Source organism: Centruroides vittatus, unplaced genomic scaffold (assembly GCF_030686945.1).
Source record: "Centruroides vittatus isolate TY-2023 unplaced genomic scaffold, ASM3068694v2 scaffold_2931, whole genome shotgun sequence".
Classification (NCBI taxonomy): domain Eukaryota; kingdom Metazoa; phylum Arthropoda; class Arachnida; order Scorpiones; family Buthidae; genus Centruroides; species Centruroides vittatus.
Window position 1 is genome coordinate 224775 of NW_027122696.1, and position 20373 is coordinate 245147.

Below are 20373 nucleotides of genomic sequence, written 5' to 3' on the forward strand. Positions count from 1 at the left end.
CTTACGAGAATTAACTAAACTTTCCAAACTTTTAATATGCAATCTATTTTATTAAAATATCAAACGTTTTCGGTCAAATTAATTGGCCTTCATCAGGATCGAAGAATTTTTCGATTTATTACGAATGAAACCGATTTTGAAACGTTTTAACTTCGAAACTTGCGCTTGTACGAGAATTAATAAATAAAATCTACGTGTGAATAGACACATACACTGACTATACACATCAAATAAAAGTAAAAATAAAAATTAATAATAACAAATAAATATATAAGTAGATAGATAAATAAATAGGCGATGATATAACGGGCACTTACTAATGCTTATTTTTTTATCTGTTCGTTCTGTTTTCTTTTGCTGATAAATTCACAATGCACCCTCTCCCCATGCTGCGGAGACTTTATTTGATTCTCTAAAGTTTATAGCCTGTCCTGCTATATTGTTCTTGTGAGTATTCCAGGCTTCTGCATATTTAAGATGTCTTCTGTTCTGAACCTTTTATATTATTTCTTCTTTTTCCCATTTCACTGCAACCTCTGTTAGGTCTGCTATAGCATACCTAGCTAAAGCAGTGACTGGTTGCTTATTCTTTACGTTCCTTTTGTGTTCTTTTATTCCTTATTTTACTGACCTCATTGTAGCTCCAATGTAATACAGTACTTTTTGCCGCCACTCGTCTTGTACGAGTATTCTGTAAATTCCCGAAATAAGGCTCTGGTCTATAGGTTCTTTGTCCGTACGTAGAATCTGGTATACTGTTGGATTCCTTTTAAAGACTATTTTTTTGTCAGTAGCTGCTCCTATTTCTTTGTAAATGTTGCTTAAGGGTGCCATGTATTCCATTACTGTGTACTTTTCTACTCTTTCCCCGTTCATTGCCTTCACTATCGTCTTTTCTTGTTTTATTGATTAAGGCTTTCATTGACTCCAACCTGCCATGCCAGTTTTTTGATGTGTTTTAATTCTTTACGTCTTTCCTTCACTTTGTTGCAATGTGTGTATGCTCTTTTTATACCTTCCCTGAAGGCTGCCAATTTATAACTTGCTGGGTTGTGGGAGGCCCATGGTATTATAAGTCGGCTTTCTGTAAACTTTAGCGTTGATTTCTCCTCCTTTTTCTACTTCTTTTGATGTATCTAGTAAGTGTAACTTTTGCTCGTTCTGTTGTTCTGTTGTTTCTAGACCATATTTATTATCGTTGACGTATCTGAGAAATTCTTGTATGTCTGGTTTTTCTTTCCATATAATCAAGACGTCGTCGACATATCGTTCATATAATAGCATATGAACTTCGTGTTTCTTTAATTAAGATGGAATTCTCTAAAGTCCTTAGCACCATCTCACATAGTGTCCCGGATACGGGACTTCCCATTGCACTCCTCGATGTTGATTGTATGTTAAATCGTTAAAATTGAAGACAGACAAATATGTGAACCGCCGGGGATGTAGGAGGAAGTCGTATTTCCCCTTCCGGCAACAGGTCGTTGACCTGCTCACTTGTCAAGATGGCTAGTTTACGATTTGCGGTCCCGAGAGTCGGGACTCTTTTTGTCGGCGAGTGGAAGGGAGGTGAGATGGGGTCGACGATATGGCGAAAGCGATATTCGAGTCAAAGAGGACACCATTTAACTAATAAAACAGGATTTATTTGAATTAACAAAATGGACAAAATACAAACGTTGACTTCGACAAATTTCCCTAATTGGCGTAGGAGGTTCGAGAGAGAGTTTACAGGTTCAGTTCATACCTCTTTGTAGGTTTCCTCATCGGTTCAGTCCATTCAACGGCACACAGTTAAGTTCAGAAATGTTCACAAATATCCAAGATTTGCACAATTATAAGAATTTGCGAATGAACGCGTTTGACACTGGTAATTAAGGATCGGAGCAATGGCGACTTTGTATATTCTCGGGACGGTCCGCAATGGCGTTAGTCCGGCTTTCGAAGAGACTCCACAAAGGGGGGGAAGGAAGCATCTTTTATAGGTTTAGGCTAGGAAAATCGGTCACGTGATCGATGGTTGATTGTGATTAGGGTTATAGGTGTTCCCGGGACCCAAAATAAATGACGAATTCGGACGTTAACTATAAACTTAAGTTGCAAGTTGATCTGTGTACAGCGTGAGAACAATGGATAGTTGACAGTTAGGGGATGAGGGGCTCACATTCTTCCAGTTAAGAATGTTTTTCTATCTAAGCCGTTGTATAACGGAAGATGAAAGAATTAAAATTTTAGACTATAAAAATTCCAGATCTCACAAATATGTAGCTAAATGTGCCATTTCCAGTATCTGCTTTCTTAGCTTTGTCACATTTCTGATTAAATTTTTTAAAAATTGGATGAATAATGATTGATAATGTTATATAAATTAAAAGCCATGATTTCTATTTATGTTTCGAAAACAATAAAAAATTAGTGATGTAACGAATAGTATATTCAGCCTCAGCCGAATACCGAATATTCGGCTAGGAGCGTGGCCGAATGGCCGAATATTCGGCCAAACTATTCGGCTTGATTAACGCACGTACGAAAATTGGCATGCAAACCGCATTATGGCAAGGATAGCGCACCCTGCTCTCTATTGGCCCGCTGTCACTACGATTTTTTCTTCCAGTAGGTCTAAATTATTTAAATTAATTAATTAAATTATAATTATTAAAGTTAATATGAGATGGAGCCTAACATCTACCTCTGACGGCCGGATGGCCGAGCGGTCAAGGTGACAGCCTACCGCACTGGGGGACCCGGGATCGAATCCGAACGGGTCGAATAATCCCCAGGAATTTTTCGGGGGGTGGTCCGTTCGGATATGTCAGGCCCCATCCCTCACCACCCGGTCGCCCATTGTGGGCCTGGCCGAACCCATAATGGGCCTACTAAAAGAGGCCCTCTTTGTGCCCACAGGGCAGAAAGAGTTAAAAAAAAAACGTCTACCTCTGGTACCAAATTGGTTTATAATTTATGTAATAGCCGTAAATAGCCCGATATGATTCGGTAGTTGTTGGTATTTAGATGTAACTTATAAGTTATTTTATTTGCAATCGATCTTTTTAACCCTTTAATTAAGCACTAAAATTTTGTTTTTACTACTTATTTGTAGACTGAATAGGCTTTAGTGGGGACATATAGTCTAGTTTCTCCCCACTTGTGGAACAGTTCAAATATATTATTGGGGGGTTTCTATTTGTGAACTTTTGTGATATTTTGTTGCTATTGTTTTTGACAATATTTTTAAAGTTAACATGATTTCAAATGTTATCTTTTGCATATAATGTGAAATGCTCATTCTTTGCTTTATATATAAAATAAAGTATATATTAGTTACATAAAGCAGATACTAGCTCAGCCAATAATTAGTCTAATTCAATATTTTATTCCATCGCATTCTAACGAGCCGTACCATTACAAGCTGGCAGCATTCCGAGCTCTTATCAGAAGGGCCTATACCTATTGTGACAACGTTATTAATAGAAATAAGGAAATCGACAGAATCACGAAAGTGGCCGAATCCCTAGGGTATAAGAAAGGCACAATAGCAGGATTAGTTAAAAAGTATGAGATGGGCACAACAAGAGGTTCAAAATACGTTCCCAGTAAAATCACAAAGTTTACTTACAACAAGAATTCAAAAGGCATTATGAAAGAAATTGCAAACCGCAAGGGGACCAGAATGCTTCTAAAAAGAGCTCCGAACCTATACACAATCTTAAGGAATGATAAAGATCGCTTTAGGAAGGAAGATAGAGCAGGAGTATACAAAATCCCGTACGAGAACGCTGAACTAGGTATCGAAAAAGATTACATAGGAGTCACAACAAGAAGTTTAGGGAAAAGACTTAAAGAGCACAAGTATGACGTCAGGAAAGGATCCAACGCAACAGTACTTTCGCAATACGCGCAGACCCAAGGCTCGGTAATTAAATGGGAGGAAGCGGATATTGTAAAACCATTGAGCTCTCCAACGTTAGCAAGTACCGCAGAAAAAATTGAAATCTATAAAAGCAAGTTGGAAGAGGCATGCATAAATGCGAGGGACGCTGACAGCCTACCAACAGCTTGGAAATTCGTAGTTAAGAAAACTCGTATCACGAACTCGTAGGCTTGTCTTAGCTTGTTTTGGCATCATTCCTCGACTTCTGCCATTCTTCTTTTTAAAAGTATCACCAGTGGAATCATTTTTATTTTTATTTTTTATTTTTTATCTTTTACTTCTTATCCCCAATATAACGATTTTATTGTATTATTTATATTACCATGTTCTTCCTTTTTGTCAGTTACTAATGTTTTGAATTTTTTCAAACAATTGTATTCTTTTAATGGAACGATAGTGTTCCTTTTTGTTCGAAAGTTAAAACCTGAGGATGGCTTATTGAATAAGCCGAAAACGTTAGTTTTTCTCAATAAAAATTATCTCAGCTATAAGTAAAAGGTGTTATTTTGTGAATTATATTAGTTACTCATCTTCTAGAAATAGATAAATAATTCTTTCATTAAATACGATAAGTTTCAATAAAACGTTTCGTAAATCATTTTAAAATATCATAAAAAATATTAAAATATACGCGAATACGAATATAACATAATTAACTAAACAATAACATTAATGCCCGATACATTCTAATTTACACGCCATCAATGCCATAAGATATCGGGCTAGATAAAGGCTATAATATTATTTAATTACGAAATAATTTAATACTAGAGTTAGATGCCATTTCTTATTAACTTTAATAATTATAATTTCATTAATAAAAGTAACCAAAATGATTAATTTACTGTGTTTTTGTTATTTCTGACTCCTGTTTTTAGGTATTTGGTATTCCGGGTAGTAACCGAATATTCGTTACATCACTAATAAAAATACAATTTCTATTTTCTGAATCCGAACTTTACGAAACACCCGTTTCTTCTTTCTTCTTCTTTCGATTTCCATTATTCTTGGAGATATCTTTCGGGACATGAAGAACAGTTTCTGGCTTTTTCCATATTGGTGTTCGACACGCTCCTGGATAAACCTTACTCAATTAAAAAAAAAAAACAACTCGAAACGTTTTCCTAGTTTTAGTTTTTTCCATTTCGGGTCCACTAATTCTTGTCTATATATATAAAAACGAATGTATGGCTGTCTGTTTGTCTGTTTGCCCTTCATGTATTACCACACCATTTATCCGATTGCCATGAAACTTCGGGAAGTTGTTTAATACACTTCTGCGAAGGTTTCTGGCATATGTGAAGACCACCATTTCCCCCTTCCAAAAATATCTTTATATATGGATTAAGGCTTTTATGTCCAACAGATGGCCATAAGCCTTTTGGGAGACACCCCCTTGGAAGATCGCTCGTAGGTTTATTGCTTTATCATTGATTTTTCGAATTCTTTTCAAACCATTTAATCATTTCTCTATATTTTCGAGTTTCATTTTTCGAAAATTTCCGGCTCGATCGTAAAAGTATCATAAAGAGGTAACAACGTTCTGTTTAAAAAGTGTAGCGAGAATTTTACATAAGATTCTTATCTATATATATAACCCATTGAAGGCGTGAATGTCCGTCCGTCCGCGTAACGGTATGCCAAAAACGGGCACTAGAAGCGCCCCTATCGTGTGTCATATTTCAAACACTTAAATTAACAATATAAATTATTATTTAAATTAACACCCACTAGGGGCGCCCTAGCTAATGTTACCAGCGAAGTTAAATAAACAAATTAAACTATTTTAAAGTATTTATAGAATGTTTAATAACACTAAATAATGATTTTTAATTACCATGAAATTTATAAAGAACGCCCACTAGGGGCGTCCCGGGCTCCTAGTTTAAACAGAACCTAGATACAAAATTTAATATAATATATTACATTTTGCATCTCTATTTAACAAATACATTTTGAATTATTTAACATTTTCTGAAATATTTACCGCTACAAAATACAGTTGCTTTACAATATTAAAATTTTAGTATAAATGCTTAAATGTAATCCTAACAACGTTGCTTCCAATTCGTTAATATCGTAATCGATTGCCGTAAATAGTTTAATTAATGATCAATTTAAGTAATATTTTATTAGAAAAAGTAATAAAAATTAACGTTTTACTGAGTTTGTTTTCTTGTTTATTCTGTAATAAAAATTTAAAAATGAATTTACTTGAAAAAAAAAAACTTGAAAGGGGAGAAATGTTCAGACGTGTATACTACTACAACGATACACAAGGTTAAAATTAATGTATTTTTTCAGAGTTTGATGTATTTTTTAAAAAATTTTTATATTGCTTCCTTAAGAAAATAATATTTTAAATATAAAATTTTATCATCAGAGTGAATATCTCGTGATGTCGTTTTCCAAACTCTGTCTTGTTGGGTTGGGTTCCGTATGTATCACGATCCGATAGTTAATTCAGGTTCGATGAAAGCACACCTCCACACTCAATACAGAGAATATTTACAGTTTATTTACAAAACAAATTATTTCAGAATATACAAGTTTGACAACATAGCATACACAGGACAACAAAGTGTGGTGTCTCACGCATCAGCTTGTCCTTCGGGAACTATCAGAATCTGGGAAAGTCTCAGTCAGTTTGTGGAGTTGGCTGAACTATACGGCCCGTCCAGTCTCCGTACTTACCAGTCCCTGAGATCGTTATCAGAGGAGAACACTCTCACTACGCTCAGCGGGCTGCCCAAGTGCCTGAGACTACCGTATTATCAGTCTCTTGCCCTTCTCTCCGTTTCTCTCGCGCGTCTTACTAATTAAAGAGTTTTTGGACAACTTCCGACCAATCAGGATTCTACCTTTAATTGGAAGCTTTCCAAAACGTCAGCTTTTCTCTCGACGAAACAGCTTACCGTAACGTCTGTCACTTGTTTACATTTTTTCTAGTAAGCTAACATGTGACAAACATATTGCCCGCCCACACACAAGTCCCATAAACAAAGACGATACTCTCTTTGTTTCCCCCGGACTATTTACAAATACAACACTAGGTGTAACCAATTTACAAGGTCGTGTCACTTTTGTCCCTACTTTGTTAAAAGCGATCGTTTACAATGAGCAACTGTTTGATCGATGATCAAACAGTATAATATTCAGTATATTATACTGTAAAAATATAAAATATGTATAAAATAATTTTTATTGTTATTTTAAATTAATTTACATAATCGCTAGGGGCGCCCCTAGTGACCATTTTTGGCATACTGTGATAGAATCCAGTTTTTCAGCTTTATATAGTAGATTTTTTTATCGGTAAAATACTTATTTAAGTAAATATTTTACCAGAGATTATTCATCCTATATGATGATCTCAGTATGAGAATCATCAATTGGTAACAACTTTTAATACATTTCATGTTGTACGAGGGTTTTACCTAATTCCTGAACGTGTTAGAGTGAATCCGTGCTATAGATGTGCCGTGTTATCCGGGGGTTACCTGTATATTAATTATATATTTTAATTGAAACTGTAGAATAATCAGTCAAATAATTGCTATCTAATTCAGACAGTTAATCGTAACCAGTTTTGTCACACAAAGAAGCATAGAAACACGATTTCCTATGTACAGATAGACTTTGTGACACGTGCAATTCTAAACTAATTGCCATATCTTTTTAATTAAGTTTAACAGTTTAACTTCTATACGTTATCACTTAATTAAAATGTGGGTGTGATTTAGTGGTTTATTTGTACGCGACACGTGGACAATCTGCCGGAGTTTTTAGACTAATAAACAAATTTTTATTTCCTTCTAATCCGACTGTTTACTGGAGTTCAAGTATTACTCAGAAGCAATGTTAATTTGCAGATGTTTTATATGCATGTCGGATTCAACGTTTTCGACTTCCTTATAATTCTTGAATTCCAGTAAACAGTCGGGTTAAAAGGACTTAATTGAATTAAATGGTATTTATTAATATAAAGTAGGTATTTTTATAAATATGTTAATATTTTAATATAAATTTTTCGTATTATGTTGTCTTATAACTCTTTATCTATTATATTATTATTTATTTCATTTTATTGCGAAAAGTTGCTGTGAGGTTTTCTATTGTTTTTTTAATCAGGCCATTTAAAACTAGATAACTGACGTGTTGATTGAGACAACACATTGATACAGTAAAACCCTTGTAGACCGGACTAGCACGGTGACGAATATTTTTTCCGGATTGGCAGGTTTTCGTTTTAAACAGGTTTTTCTGTATCTTTCCTCGGTCCATCTGTTGGCGCTTTCAAAACCTCGTGTGTATTCTTATCAAATCGTGTACAGTTTCCTTTGCCATCATGGCAACTGTAAACATGATTTTTGTTTTTCCTTGTATGTATTGTGACAAGAATTTGTCTTCGCTTTACTTTAAAAGTTCACTTGCAAAATACATACAATCACGAATTTATAAAAGAAAGAGGTGTTATAATGAAGTTTAGTTTCTTTAGTATAATGTTAAGATGCTTTATTGGAACATATTACGTATTAGATTATCATATAATTTAATGGAGATGAGTTCATAATAATAGCCTAATAAGTACAGAGCCCAAACGGTCAGGAAAGCTGAAATTTGGTATAGAGTTATGGTACGTTATGACAATGCACACTAAGAAGGGATTTTTGAAAATTTTCCCCGTGGGTGAGAGGGACAAGATTAAGGCTTACCCTGCACTCGAATTCCACTGTACTATATTAGATACGGGTTTTGTGTTTTAACGGGAAATCGAACGTATTTTTAGATTTAAATAAAATTATTTAATTAGCCTCGAAAAGGGGTGGGCCTACTTCTTGCACCCAGTGAAAACCGTTAAGATCGGCTATATAGGCCTATTAATAACTATAAAAGTTATCTTACGTAAGGGTTTATTACACCGAGTGGCCAATCTAACACATTTTAAAAATTTCATATTTTTCTAAGTCTGTTGTGAATAAAATAATATCGATAATATAAAATAGTCTTGAAGGGTATAAAACTACAAGTTTTTTGGTCATTTCACTTGCTTAAAAGCTGGAATAATATTCAGAGGCTATTGACTATATATTATACTTAGCTTTTGTCAATTATATTAAAAAATATTTTCGTAAAATAGTTTCACTTGCATTAAACATTGAGTGGCCACAACTGGTATAGGAATGGTCGAAACTGGTGATTTTTGTATTGTTTTAAAAAATTCTAAATTTCGTTTATAAAATGTTAAAATATAATAATTAACAATCCAGACTAAATTTTGATTTACAGCTATATTTATAAAAATAAGTGTAAATTATTAATTTGTTATTACACTATATACACAAATGTTATGTGTATTAAATTTAAATGTAAAATATTATTATGTGTATTCAATTTTTATATTTTAAAGTTTAAAAGTTGGATTTTGAATATGATTTTATGACATTTCTTCAAATTATATCCTTGAATCTATCCTTCGGTGCAAAGATCGAGAGATATATTCAAGGCTAATATATGAAGAAATGACAATAACTGTCATTGATAACTAATAATATAATTTTTTATAAAGTTTTTTATTTATAATAATATCAGTAATGATAAAATTTAAAATATTTTCAAAATTTCAAGTAGATATATACATTTATTAACACTAAAAGGCAGAATGAGATGCATTAAAATTTATAAAACTTTATATAGAATTGCTATTATCATTGGTACATCATGAAATTTTTATTAAAATCTTTTAATATGAAAACTTTTCATAAAATGTTTATAGAATAAGTCAATATATTGATATTTTTCAACACAGTAACATAAAAAACTGGTTTCCAAAATTGAGTACTGTAGAATCTTTACACGTAACTGTTTGATCAGATGCTGATGATAAAATTTTATATTGAAAATATTATTTTATTAAGGAAGCAGTACAAGAAAGTAAAAATAATTTTACATCAAACTCGAAAACATACATTAATTTTAACCTTGTGTTGAAATAGCATACACGTCTGAAAGTTCTCCCCTTTCAAGTTTTCTTTAAGGAAATTCATTTAAAAATTTTTATTACAAAATAAAATAAAAAAAAGGAAACAAACGTAGTGAAATTCTTAATTTTCATTAATTATTCTCATAAAATATTACTTAAATTGATCATTAAATAAACCATTTACGGCAATCGATTATGATATTAACGAATTGGAAGCAACGTTGTTAGGATTACATTTAAAAATTTATACTAAAATTTTAATTACATTATCTTATTTTACGATGTGTAATTTTTAAAATTTTCAAATACAGTAGAGCATCGATTATCCGACCCCCGATCAACCGACTTATCGGTTAACCGATCGCGTTCTAGTCGGCAAATTCAAATGTCCGCTAGTGATGTGGCGCTACAATATTTGGTTATGTCTTGGCTACTTTAATATTATTTCTGTTAAATTTTTGCATGTTTTAGCTGGCAGCACTGGCTCGACCGTGAAAGGGAGGCTAGTATTTAAACCAGGCCTAATACACTATACTAATAATGTATTTTTTCATACTTTTCGGTTATCCGACTTTTCAGTTATCCGACCAACCCCAGTCCCCAATTAAGTCGGATAATCGATGCTCTACTGTATTCTATTCTAACGTAGATTTATTAAGAATTAACACTTGCAAAAGTTCAATACCACTGAACATTGATCTTGAGTTCAAGCCTGATGAACGAGCTGACGACATTAACTTTTCCAAATTTTCTTTACCTGTCCACACCTAAATTTCAACCTGTTTCTTATCGAAATTGGCTAAAGCACCCGTAAGTAGATTGCTCGTATACTACATTGCCTAAACTGCATTGGTTGAATGCAATTGGTATTTAAAGTACACGTTATAAAACGTCTGTATATCTGACATTAAATTTTCACCGTTTTTTATGACTAATTTTTCTGTATTAAAGTTCTATAAAGTTAAAACTCTATTAATTTAAGTGGAAGTGTTAATATCTCAAAACATTTTGAAATTCTAATTGTTAAAGAAATATGCAAAATAATGTGAAAATTTCTGCCATTTCTTTTACATAAATCCGTGTTTATAATGAAGATCCGCATTTAGTGGTACTAATATTTAATATCTCAGTAAGTTATTTTAAATTATAGATTCTGTTTTAATAATTCTCTTAAAATTATACAGGGTGTATGTAAAATGTTTACGTAATTACGTTAATGATAATTAAGATCCTATTAAATTCTTAATTAAGCCGTCCATAATAATTATTTAGGCAATGCAGGTGACAAAAACTTGGGAAATAAGTATTTGTGAGATTGAAGCGATAAGACGTCAAAGCCGAACAACCAATCCTATTGTGTAAAACAAATAGAAAATCACTTACGTTTTACAGAAGGAAGCTGTAAACACAGCGGTGAGTAGAGCTAATTTTGTCTGTAAAATATAAATGTTGTCCCAACAGTCAGTTAATCTTTATGAGAATACAAGAATATTATGTTTTTTTTATTGAAAAATGTTTAAAAAACGAATTAATATCGACATGCGAGTGGTCTATATTATGGCTATAAATGTTCTTGTGTAAACCTAAGTTATGGTGGCAGGAGATCAGTTAAGCAGTTTTTGGACCACCCTACAAAGTTAATGATTTTCAAATAGTTAATTTTAAAACGAGAATTTAAAAATACAAGCTTTTGGGCATATATAATTGAATTATATCGAGACTTGTAGAAACGGTTTTTGTAATAGGGATTTTTAATTTTGATTATAATTTAATTAAACATGCAAAACAAAAAAAAAACATTAAATAGCATTGAAATACTTTTCACATATGCAATTAAATTACGTAATAACAATTACTTTATGTAAAAAAGGTAGCGATAAAATTTATGTAATTAATTAAAATGGATAAATCAAAGAGTGTTATCTATAATATAGGTATAAAGTTCTAGAATTTTTGTTCTAGAAAGTCTAGAAATCAGTTAACAGTGACAGGAGGAATAGAATAAGACAACGCAACACATGAGTACATGAGTCTTGCAACGGTAAACTTCTCCCGAAGGGACATTCTACAGAAAATTAGTCCTTATATAATTGCTAAGCATATATAATTTAGTTGCGGGTATTTATGATCAGTATTAAATTGAGTATTAATTAGTTGAGCTTCAGTGGTCGTTCGTTTATTCCATTAAATTTTATACGGTTTAAGCATTTTATTATATTTATTTTGCAATTTCTTGTTTGTTTCGTTTCTACTTATGGTATCCATCATTCGTAAAATAATGAAGGGTTTAAAGGGGTTCGAATTTAGTTGTATGTTTGAAGAGCGGTGGGGATTATGGAAGGTTAAACAAACTGGTACAACAGGAACTAAAAATTTCAAGAACAATGCTGACATAATTTATGGATACCCCTTCGGCGAGAACGGCACTGTCTCCGTTCTGCCGCTGTCTCTGCCGCCGTTCTCGCTGACAACGATCCAATGGCCACAGACACGCTTTATGATATTGCGATTATCGCTCATTCATATGGTCTTAAAATAAATGTGGACAAAACCATAGTGTTCACAACGGATGGATCGATAATCCAACGCACCGCACCTAAGAAAACGTGGACCGAACAAATTAAAGAAGACCTCAAGAACCAACGGCTTGATCTGAAGCAGGCGAAAGCGGCAGCCATGGATAGAAGGCAATGGAAAAGCATTGTGGAGAAGGCTCGACTTCCTGCGGCACCCACAGCAGCATACTGGTTGCGCAGACACCCCCAACCACATGCTAGCTATGGATCAAAGAAGAACAAAAGATGAATACCCCTTTACTGTGTTGTGTAGGCTTATCGAAATTAAATTATATACAGTAATAGCATTCGTTTCAATACGGATTTTGTTTCCCTACCGTGAGTCGAAACCTCTTTATTTGCTTGCGCTGCTCCTCAGCTCTCGCCTGCTCGCATTGGCTGACATGAAAATTTTTAAATGGCTTCCCTTTGTTACTTTTCGGGCATTTCAGGTCCAGTGTAAATCGCCCTTAAGATGATAATATTAAAAATTTTCAAAATTTGGAATATGACATTCAAAATATTTTAAGTTTTCTTAATTAATTAATTATAAAATTGTAATTTTGATTCAATTTAATATGGGACATGGAAGCAAATTCTTCCTCGTTTATAATAAGAAAACCGGTTTGATACTTGCAGTGAAAAAGCCAGTTCTTTTATAATCTGAGTAAAATTGAAGGGTGAATATAAAGTAAATTTTCCTTCTCGTATAACATTTTAAATATTAATGATAAACTTTCGAACATTTTCAATTGAAATTAAATAATGTTTACAGAATTTTCTAATCGCAATGGAGATTAAAAATTCGATATTTCCGGAAGAAAAAAGAGGAATTCCTTGGGACGATAAAGCACTTCATGCATTTAAAAAGGTTATAAGTAAGTAGAAATTTTAATTACAATTAGAAAATAATTAAATATATTTAGACTTCTTCTATCTTACTTTTTTGAGTATAAATACAATGTAGGTAACTGTTTTGTTCACTTACATTAATATTTATAACTGTTGTGTCTTTCGTCTCAAATTTTTGAATCTTACAGGGAAGTTTGTGCATTGGGAGATTGATGATATTCAATTTTCGAGGGTTAAAGCTCAAAGGGTGGAAAAATAAAAAAGCTTGTGTCTCATATATCGTGTGAGATCAGACTTAATGACGTTTTTTACTACTTATTCGCATTTGCAATATTTACAAAACTCATCTCTACCGTCAAAATTAAGCTTTTTGCAATTTTATAATAATTAATAATATTATAATTATTAAAATTTAAATAAAATGGCATAACAGATAGCGCCATACAAAATTACGGAAGGTTTTTTTTTAAAAAAACCTTCCGTAATTTTGTATGGCGGAAGGTTTTTTGTACGGAAGGTTTTTTTTTTAAAAAAAAAACGTTCCATAAAGAGAACATTCCGTTTTATTTTCCAATTTATTTTTATTTTAATTATTCTAAATACAAATTTAAAATTACACGAATTAAATAAATAAATTATGAAATATAACAAAATAGAAATAAAAATAAAGGTCTATAAAATATACGTTAAAAAGTACAACATAAAAATAAATTTAAAGTTGACAGTAGATAAAAAAGTAATTCGTGTATGTAAATTAATTGATTCTATTGATGTTTTTTACAGTTTTATCTTTATTTACTTAAGAACTCGTAATGAGTCCTTCTAGAGTCTGTTATATATTCTAAGGTTGTTGCAATTTCTTTAATTTCATTGATTTCTTTTAAGCGATCCTGTATATTGGAACAATTTAAAAAAGTATTCTAATCAGGCCCTGAATGCTGAAAGTTTATATTTGTAAGGGTCATTACACCATGATGGGATGTACAGACGAGCATAACTTGGTTGATATGTACTGTACTGTACACCAGTATAAATACACGCATTCTTACACCGGAAGTCTGCACTTACTAAACATTAACGTTCAATTAATGTTTATTTTATGTCTATTAGTCACACTCGTTAAGATAGACACAAATCTGTTAAAAATTTATATATATATATATATATATATTATTGTACAGAATTGATGTAGATTTTATAACAGCATTTTCTTTATATTAATTTGAATTATTTATAATTAACATTTTGAATGTAATCGAGATTTTATTCTTGATTATCCAAAGTATTAGTTGTTATCTAGCCGTGTAAATAAAACAGAAATGATAATTACAGCTTACCGGTTAATAATAAAGAATCATTTATTATACATTGTAGAATTGGAACAATTAGTCAAACAATAAAATGAAAAATTATTTGAATCATGCTTTAGTAATTACATTTTATCGAACAATTAATTAAAATAAACTTTAAAGAATGGAATGTGTCACTCAGATAATTACTAAATAATAGATACTTTTCTATATTATAAAATTAAAATATATTCCGTTTTATTTATTTATAAATATTACATATTTATGTAAAAATTCATTAAATTAAAACATAATAATCTATATATACTAGCTGACCCGGCCACACGTTGTTGTGGCTCAAAATGTATCTATTATAAATGTATAACACTTCCCCCGTGGGGGAAATTTCAAAAAATCCCTTCTTAGTGTACATTCTCTTGACGTACCCTATTAAAACGCAATCAAAAACGCATCTAAAATAGTATAATAAAAGCCGAGTTCTTCACAGTAAGCCTTAATCCCGTCACTTTTCCCGCTGGGGAATATCGAAAAATCCCTTTTTAGTGTATATTCTGTTGACGTAACCTATTAAAACGCAATTAAAAACGCAAAAAACGCATGTAAAATAGTATAATAGAAGCCGAGTTCTTCACGGTAAGCCTTAATCCCGTCCATCTCCCCCCACTGGGGGGAATTTCGACATGTATATTATATAAAAACACGTGCGTATTCGAATGCAACGTTGTGTCAAAATTTCAAAGGAATCGGTAGGAACAAACGAACGTTATATTTTATTTATATTAATATTTATATTAAGTAATAATTTTAATAAAATAGGAATAATTAATAGTTATTCTCCTAACCTCACTCAGACTCTATTACACTGTAAGACAACAACACCTTGATGCTGAGAACCTTTAACTTTAATCATAAACAAACGTTTTCGGCCCATTCCATGGCCATCGTCAGGCTAACAACATTCGAATACTGTTCCGAATAACCAATTTCAAATTTAAATAAAATACAAAAGAACTCACGCGCGATGCTAAACAACGTAAACTAAAACTAATATAAACAACATAGAAAAGAACAAACGAACGTTATATATTATTTATATAGATAGATAGAAAATGATCTGCTTCAGTCCATTCTCACAGAAAAGCATAATGCCTGACAGAAAAGCAAACTTAGTTCGTCGGAAGGTAGCGCCATCTGTTGGACATAAAAGCCTTAATTTATATATAAATATATTTTTGAAAGGGGGGAGATGGTGTAGGGGTATGAAAAATAGATAGTAGCCGATTCTCAGACCTACTGAATATGCATATGAAATTTGGTAAAAATCGGTAAAGCCGTTTCGGAGGAGTACGGTAACTAACATTGTGACACGAGAATTTTATATATAAGACTAGCTGACCCGGCCACGCGTTGTTGTGGCTCAAAATGTATCTATTATAAATGTGTAACACTTCCCCCGTGGGGGAAATTTCAAAAAATTCCTTCTTAGTGTATATTCTCTTGACGTACCCTATTAAAACGCAATCAAAAACGCATCTAAAATAGTATAATAAAAGCCGAGTTCTTCACAGTAAGCCTTAATCCCGTCACTTTTCCCGCTGGGGAATATCGAAAAATCCCTTTTTAGTGTATATTCTGTTGACGTAACCTATTAAAACGCAATTAAAAACGCAAAAAACGCATGTAAAATAGTATAATAGAAGCCGAGTTCTTCACGGTAAGCCTTAATCCCGTCCATCTCCCCCCACTGGGGGGAATTTCGACATGTATATTATATAAAAACACGTGCGTATTCGAATGCAACGTTGTGTCAAAATTTCAAAGGAATCGGTAGGAACAAACGAACGTTATATTTTATTTATATTAATATTTATATTAAGTAATAATTTTAATAAAATAGGAATAATTAATAGTTATTCTCCTAACCTCACTCAGACTCTATTACACTGTAAGACAACAACACCTTGATGCTGAGAACCTTTAACTTTAATCATAAACAAACGTTTTCGGCCCATTCCATGGCCATCGTCAGGCTAACAACATTCGAATACTGTTCCGAATAACCAATTTCAAATTTAAATAAAATACAAAAGAACTCACGCGCGATGCTAAACAACGTAAACTAAAACTAATATAAACAACATAGAAAAGAACAAACGAACGTTATATATTATTTATATAGATAGATAGAAAATGATCTGCTTCAGTCCATTCTCACAGAAAAGCATAATGCCTGACAGAAAAGCAAACTTAGTTCGTCGGAAGGTAGCGCCATCTGTTGGACATAAAAGCCTTAATTTATATATAAATATATTTTTGAAAGGGGGGAGATGGTGTAGGGGTATGAAAAATAGATAGTAGCCGATTCTCAGACCTACTGAATATGCATATAAAATTTGGTAAAAATCGGTAAAGCCGTTTCGGAGGAGTACGGTAACTAACATTGTGACACGAGAATTTTATATATAAGACTAGCTGACCCGGCCACGCGTTGTTGTGGCTCAAAATGTATCTATTATAAATGTGTAACACTTCCCCCGTGGGGGAAATTTCAAAAAATTCCTTCTTAGTGTATATTCTCTTGACGTACCCTATTAAAACGCAATCAAAAACGCATCTAAAATAGTATAATAAAAGCCGAGTTCTTCACAGTAAGCCTTAATCCCGTCACTTTTCCCGCTGGGGAATATCGAAAAATCCCTTTTTAGTGTATATTCTGTTGACGTAACCTATTAAAACGCAATTAAAAACGCAAAAAACGCATGTAAAATAGTATAATAGAAGCCGAGTTCTTCACGGTAAGCCTTAATCCCGTCCATCTCCCCCCACTGGGGGGAATTTCGACATGTATATTATATAAAAACACGTGCGTATTCGAATGCAACGTTGTGTCAAAATTTCAAAGGAATCGGTAGGAACAAACGAACGTTATATTTTATTTATATTAATATTTATATTAAGTAATAATTTTAATAAAATAGGAATAATTAATAGTTATTCTCCTAACCTCACTCAGACTCTATTACACTGTAAGACAACAACACCTTGATGCTGAGAACCTTTAACTTTAATCATAAACAAACGTTTTCGGCCCATTCCATGGCCATCGTCAGGCTAACAACATTCGAATACTGTTCCGAATAACCAATTTCAAATTTAAATAAAATACAAAAGAACTCACGCGCGATGCTAAACAACGTAAACTAAAACTAATATAAACAACATAGAAAAGAACAAACGAACGTTATATATTATTTATATAGATAGATAGAAAATGATCTGCTTCAGTCCATTCTCACAGAAAAGCATAATGCCTGACAGAAAAGCAAACTTAGTTCGTCGGAAGGTAGCGCCATCTGTTGGACATAAAAGCCTTAATTTATATATAAATATATTTTTGAAAGGGGGGAAATGGTGTAGGGGTATGAAAAATAGATAGTAGCCGATTCTCAGACCTACTGAATATGCATATAAAATTTGGTAAAAATCGGTAAAGCCGTTTCGGAGGAGTACGGTAACTAACATTGTGACACGAGAATTTTATATATAAGATAATCGAGACGAGTTGATAATAATAATAATAATAATCAGTGCAGAGCCCAAACGGTTAGGAGTTGAAAGTTGAAATTTGGTACACAGTTAGGGTATGTCACGAGTACGCACACTAAGAAGTGATTTTTCGAAATTCCTCCCTACGGGAGAGGGACAGGATTAAGGCTTAACACTTCCATCAACAATGGAAGTGTCAACAATGGGTGTCAACAATAGAAGTGTTAAGTAACAATGGAATTGTTAGAGAAAGCGAGGTGCAAGACACAGTTTCTGTTTTTTTCGTTTTTCAGGGAAATTCAACATATTTTTAGACTTACCTAAAAATTCTCTAACCTACCTGCCTACCTGCCTAACTCGGGCCTACCTGCTAGTACATTATATTATTTTTTACATTCCAAACAGAAGATCAAGGGATAAAATGTCGTATGGATGATATTTTTCTACTTGGAATTCTTCGTGCTAGAAAATATGACATGCAAAGATCTTTGAAAATGCTGAAGAATTATTATGAAGTGAGAATAGAATATCCTGAATACTTTAAGGATCTTTTTCCTTCTAAATTGGAACATGCTTTGTCATTGAGTTTTGGTCAAATTTTACCTAAACCAGATAGTAAAGGAAGATTCATTTATTTTACTCAAGACAGTAAGTAGACCTGTCGTTATTTCGTTGTTACTAAGCGTGTAAATAAAAATTTAAACTAAAAATTCGAATCTAGTTTTTTAACTTATTCGCAGAAATTGATATAAATCTTTTATTGTTAATTTTATGTACATAGTGTGCCATACTTCCAAAACCTTTGTAGTTATGTTAACATTTGTGAATTTTTTGCATTTAAAACGTGGCTGTGAGTAAGAAGGGACGAATTGAAGTTATTTTGATGATAGACACAAGAGTCATCGAAAACTTACTTGAATCCAGGACATAAACCGGTTACATAAAACGCTTGTAATTGTTACAAGCTGCACTAATTAAAATTTATAAGCAAAATGTGTTGAATGAATAACTTTGTATGAAGTTACAAGCCAGTTGTCGTATGCAATTTTGATTACTTAAACTTAATTATAATTAGTAACAAGCTGCATATATTTCCTACTAGCTAAAATTTATATGAATCTTTTAACTAATAACGTGTGATTTGTAATATTTATAAACCTGGCTCTAACGTTGTTTGTGATGAATGTAATGTTTGAATATAACCAGTTAAAATCTTCAGCAACGTCTGCTGATTACATGTCTCTATCATCAAAATAAATTGAATTGTTTCTTTCTCACAGCGCCACGTTTCAATTGTTGGGAATAAATAAACAGGAATATAGCACTTACAATTGGAGACTTTTGGCACACCCTGTACTTACTGACGTTAAAGAATTTTAATTATATTACAAGGAAAATTTTTGTACACTTGTTTAATTATTCTTTAAATTTAGTTGCTGTTTTTTATTACAAAAATAATATTTTAAAAGTAATGTAAGAATGCATTCGTTATAAGTATTATTGTTATAACTTTTTAAATTAAAAATTATGAAGAATTTGTGCGTGACACTTAAAGAAATGTAGAAGAAAATAACATTAGATTTCTCGGTTGTTGAAAAATTACTGTGTGAATTTGACGATATTATGTATTTATGAAATATAAAACGAACATCATGTGAGTATCTTAGACTTTATATAAAAAATAGGATGTTTTTTGGGACCTTTTGCACTGTGAGCCTAAAGAGGGTCTTTGTTGAAGTACATTGCAAGATTAACCAGGTCCATGATCGTGATGACCCATCTCTAATTTGTGTTTCGTGATGAGGGATAAGGTCAATCCGAAAAATAATCAGTTTTTCGACTGCCCGGAGTCGATCCTCGATTCCACAGAGAGATAACCTATCGCCTTAATTTCTTCATTTATCTAATCAGCAGTAATGTAGACTAGAAAGTTTCATAATCAATATTCTAAAAGAAAACGCAATAATAGTCATGTGAAATATGTATATTTAGTTCTTTTTTAATTATTTAATTGAATAAATTAGTTCAGTTGCAACTTGCAAAACGCATTTCGGCCAAATGCACGTGCAGAAAATTAAAATTTTAAAATATATTTTACATGATCTTTTTTTAAAAAAATAAATATACTTATAATTTAAATTTAAATCTAACTATAGTCCTAGGTATGCTTGTAAACCATATTCTCATATTGAAATA

General features: G+C 32.3%; 1 long non-coding RNA gene across 1 annotated transcript; it reads left to right on the forward strand.

Annotated features, from left to right (window-relative positions):
* The first annotated feature begins 13240 nt into the window (after positions 1-13240).
* Positions 13241-18832, forward strand: LOC136987979 (uncharacterized). Its single transcript, XR_010882707.1, has 2 exons — positions 13241-13347; positions 18583-18832. It is a non-coding gene; the product is annotated as an uncharacterized lncRNA (long non-coding RNA).
* The last annotated feature ends 1541 nt before the right edge of the window (positions 18833-20373 follow it).